The 5,000-nt window shown below is 38.2% G+C and overlaps 1 protein-coding gene across 10 annotated transcripts in view; it reads left to right on the top strand.

Annotated features, from left to right (window-relative positions):
• The window catches only part of C3G (C3G guanyl-nucleotide exchange factor), a 310,671-nt gene that overhangs the window by 159,911 nt on the left and 145,760 nt on the right, over positions 1–5,000 (top strand). The window contains exon 3 of one of the 10 annotated variants that reach the window (XM_067110523.1): positions 808–864. The exons of the other annotated variants lie outside the window; for them this stretch is intronic. The gene's annotated coding sequence lies outside the window, so the exon portion shown is untranslated. The remainder of the gene's footprint in view (positions 1–807; positions 865–5,000) is intronic. 10 annotated transcript variants of the gene reach the window in all.

Raw genomic sequence — 5,000 nt, forward strand, 5'->3', positions numbered from 1 at the left:
TTTAGATAGTCGCTGCCCGTATGATATATGCAAGTAGTTCAATCCCTTCGCTCATTGTGTCTCCATTGCTTGTAACTGGGCGAGAGTTGGGTGTAGGGAGAGAGAATGCTCTCTGTCTCTCTTTGTCTGACGGGAATCCACAACGGCATTAAAATAGGTAAATATCTACTATGGATAATATTTGCATGTGTGTTAATACCGTAACCTGCGAGAACACAGTGATAAAGCGTGTGTGTGCATGCACAAACACACACACATATATATGTGTATGTATGTATGCATGTACGTATACAGTTCATGTATACCTGGTGCAGCCTTACATTGTCAATAGCTTGTATGTTTTTGCTCCTTAGTACATTATGTTAATGTTCTTAATTTACTCTATTACAATTAGCTACCTTAAATCTTACATTTTACACTGATCTGTGCTTTATGTTTCTGTATGCATATATACATATATATATATATATATATATATATATATATATATATTTCATATATATGTGTTATTTGTAATATATATGTGTATGTATATTAATGTATACACACACACACACACATGCACGCTCGCGCGCGCCTCGCATCGCACAACGGGTCCCAGGGTTCAGTTTCAGGGCGGGGTAAGACATGGGCACGTAGTTCTTGTGTGCGTATGATTATTGTTTGAATTGTTATACTTGCTCTCGATAATATCTAACTGCTTCATTGTGATCATTGACCAAATATAAGATATATTTTTATTTTCATGTTACGGTTGTAATGGTTTTGCTTTGAATGTTTTTGTAATTGGTTTTGTTTTCCTTGCAGGTATGTATGACCACAAAGAAAAGATGTGCCCATTCGTAATCAGTGGAGTGTTATTCTGTAAGTACTTACTAAAATTAGTTATTAGGCTTCTACTTACAAACGTGTATCTGAAGAGAGAGAGAGAGAGAGTAAAGAAATTTATTTCCTTTGCTCTTGAGCCATTTCCAACAAACAAGCCCTATGCAAGTTGCGAGCTGTTGTTTCGTCACGAAACATGTTGCAAAAGAATAATTTCACCCTTCATTACAGCGGTTGTGTCTGTTCCTGTTTTGTTTACTTGCGAGGTCGAGCGGTTTTCTTCTCCGTCCAAGCCGAAATGGCGTTCGATATTCAAGAGAAGTGTCATCTTTTACATTAGAACAGTTTCCCCCCTCTGCGGTGCTGAACTCAATTATAGGGGGTGCTTGGAAGCAATGTACAACACATGACAGTAAAATCACCCATCAATGCTTATTTGAGTTTGTCCATGCCATTTTCGCTTTCTGGGCTTTTCTTATTTCTTCTACGAGCAATAATGGCACTTTGTTTTAGTTCTAAGAAATCAACAAAATATATTCCAATGATCAAGCAGTGCAATTCGCTTTCTTTTATCCTAATAATAATATATTAGTTACTGGTAGGGGGTGTTGGACTGGCTTGACCTGACTACCGGGGGTGCTAGGGTCAGAAAAGGTTGGGGAACACTGCAAATTTGCTTTATTATTTTTGTCTGTGGTTCTGTGAGCGCGTGTGCTTGTGGTAGCGTGCATTTGTTATATTTTGCGTGTGCTGTGTGTGCACTCGCTCGCGCGCGCGCGCGTGTGTGGTCGTGACGTATAAAATGGTTTGTACCTATGCATTTCGCCACACTGTTGATTACACCAATTTCGGCTTCGTCGTATTTGAACGCAATTGAATGTGATGGGTTCATGCTGAACGTGCCCTTAATAATAAATTAACAGAAAAGGTCACAATATTATCGTTAATAGAAACGCCCTTTTAAGTGCATTTACATGCTTGTTTATATTCGCCAGCTTGTGATGATACTACGTATAATGTATGTTAAACCATAATTCCTTCCGTGCAGAACTGAATAAGTAATGAAGTGTTCGTATGGCTGACATTATGCCCTTGCGCTTGCCTGGAAAATCCGACCGACCAGTTTGGTCATCGAAAGTTGATTACTACTGTACGCGATGGAATTCCAAACAATGGGGTGGCGTTCAGGGGATGCTGGTGGGTAGGGGGTATGTAGTGTCCCCTCCATCTTCTACCCCCCTACTCAGGTCTCTGTCAGTCTGTCAAGTTTAGTGGCCAGCGGGTTACTTGTTCAATTCACTGTCGGCCGAAATGGAATCACAAAAAAATTGTATTTAAAGTGAGAAATTTTAGTGTGCAAAGCATTTTTTTTTTTTTTTTCATTGTGAAAATTAAAATGGTGTCTTATATTGCAGCATTTTGTCAGAAGGAAAGTCATTTTCTCTGCGTATGAAAATAACAAAAGAGAAGATAAATCTTTTTGTGATAGTTACCAACTTTATTCCATGTGGAAAATAGCAACTTTTACCGAGTGTGAAAAGGAGTAAAGTCATTGTATGCAGCAGAAACACTTCTTTAGTGTTAAAGAGTTAGTGATGTGTATGAAATATTACTGAATTTAAAATAAGCAATGTTCTTCTTGCATATTTACCAAAGTAGCAGTTAATATCAAAATATTTCCAAGGTTTGTCAAGGAAGAATTTTATGTAAAGATATGTTTAATTATGGAGAAATTAATATTTTTAGTGAATTTAGCGTAGTGGAAATTACTCTTCTGGTTAGCAACGATGAGGGAGCGTGTGTGAGGAGGGGGGGCGCATCGAGAAAAACGTATGGAGGAGAAATCAATAAATTATTGTTTAGGAGATTTGTAAACTATGAGAAAGGAAAACGTTCAAAAGTATACGGAAGAAAAATCAAAAGAATGGGGAAGAAATTTTTTGAAAAAATGAGTTCTTACCCGTTTTGACGGACTGGCGTAACCCATTTTTTTTTTCAGTTTTAGTTTTATGAAAAGAAAACTATTGTGCCGGCTTTGCCTGTCCGTCCCCACTTTTTTCTGTCCGCCCTCAGATCTTAAAAAACTACTGAGGCTAGAGGGCTTCAAATCGGCATGTTGATCATCCACCCTCCAATCATCAAGCAAACCAAATTGCAGCCCTCTAGCCGCAACGATATAGGCCATCCCACCACAGGGCCGTGGTTAAAGTTTCATGGGCCGCAGCTCATACAGCATTATACCGAGACCACCGAAAGATAGATCTGTTTTCGGTGGCCTTGATTATACGCTGTAAAGAAAACGCGATTGCGCCGAAGAAACTTCGACGTATTTTTTAATTGTTTGAATTGTTCAGCCAAAGTGGCTGTTGTTGATACTCTGTAACATATCAAAACTTCAGCTGTCCGTGCTGTCACATTTATTCAAACCAAACTTCCTCGGAAGATGAGCTAATTAGAAGCTCTGAATAATATCAGAATCTTTGAAGCCCATTTTCTCAGAATGGGGAAAAATGGCTTACGCCAGTTCGTCAAACTAGATACGAATTATGTGAAAGAAGAATTGTATAAACTGTGGGAAATAAAAATATAAAGAGAATGGATCGAAAATTTAAGAAAGATTTTTGGAGGAATAATTATAAAGCATGTCGAAGAATAATGTTAAAAATTCTGGAAAGAATAAAAAAAAAAAACATGGTTTAGAAAATAAAAGAATGCGGAAGAAAAACAAGACATTATGGTAAGAGAAAAAACAGAAGGGAGCAGCATACCACCTCGCGGCATGCCACTTGTTAAGCGTATAAAGTATCTGTCATCCATTTAGGTAACAGGTCAAAGCAATAGAATTCTATTTAGGTTGTAGGCCAGAGGTAATAGGCGAGAGCTACTACTTTCCTCATGCAACGAGATGAGAAGCCCCACAAGAGGGTAATAGCCATTAAATCAGGTTATACGATTACTTTCGTCTATGGAGGGTGAACAAGTGGAGCTAGATATGTAATCACTTCAGTTATTCAAAGAGAGAAAGAGAGAATGTGAGCCTAAACAGCGTTGAATGAGTAAGGACCGAATTGTCTGACATACATAGTAATTGACAATATTTATGAGTCTTAATGACAGAACAGTCATCAGTCCACAGGGATTGACCTTGGCACGTTCAGAGAGTAAAAAGAAGTTTGAATAAATACCAAAATTTTATCTCTAAAAAGTGAGATTTTCCTCCATAAAGATCGCTTCTCCCTGTGGGGTATCCCGTAGAGGGGGTGGGGGTAGTGCCGCCAGTGCTCCTCACGTGGTGCACTGTAGGCATTACCAAGGTTCCTTTTCTTTGGACCTTGGGTATTACTGAAGGTTCTTTCCAGCTTCCCTTCGGCCCCTAGTTGCAACCCCTTTCAGTCCTTTAACTGTACCTCCGTTCATATTATCTTCCTTCCAACACTCCACCCTCTGCTAATAATTGTCTCATACTGCAACTGCGAGGTTTTCCTCCTGTTACACCTTTAAAACCTTTTCACTCTAAATTTCCCTTTCAGCGCTCAATGACCCCATAGGTCCCAGCGCTCGGCCTTTGGCCTAAATTTTATACTACATTACATTACTCTCAGTGGGGTTTTCATTAAGCATGAAGACCATACAAGTGTTACTTCACGTTCCTCTAGGAGAGAACGGATTGCGTCGTCGTGGAATGTATTGTGCATTGTTATGTAATGTCCTGTCTCGAGTAGACTTGAGATCGTATCTGAGCGAAAGTGATGGTGTAGAATGCGGAATGTAAGCTGTTCATTGGTATGAAGGTTGCATTGGGCAGAAATTGTTCTCAAGAGATTGGTTTCTGGAATGTGAATTTTAGAAATATTATTGATAGAACTGACTGAATTCGAGCGTTTGAGATCCTCTATTCAATGAGATGGACAAGGAGTTGTTATTATCAGAAGGAAGTAGATTTTCTTATACAAGTTCTGAAAAATAGGATGGCTGCGCCATTCGACTCATTGCATAATTAGCGTACCTCATATGTCGTAGCCACCATATTTAACATTATTATTATTATTATTATTATTATTATTATTATTATTATTATTATTATTATTATTATTATTATTAGAAAAATTGGTAATCTCTTCAATTACAATGTTTGTTATTTCCAATGTTTATTTATTGACTGACTGGTCAATTTT

Source organism: Macrobrachium rosenbergii, chromosome 10 (genome assembly GCF_040412425.1).
Source record: "Macrobrachium rosenbergii isolate ZJJX-2024 chromosome 10, ASM4041242v1, whole genome shotgun sequence".
Classification (NCBI taxonomy): domain Eukaryota; kingdom Metazoa; phylum Arthropoda; class Malacostraca; order Decapoda; family Palaemonidae; genus Macrobrachium; species Macrobrachium rosenbergii.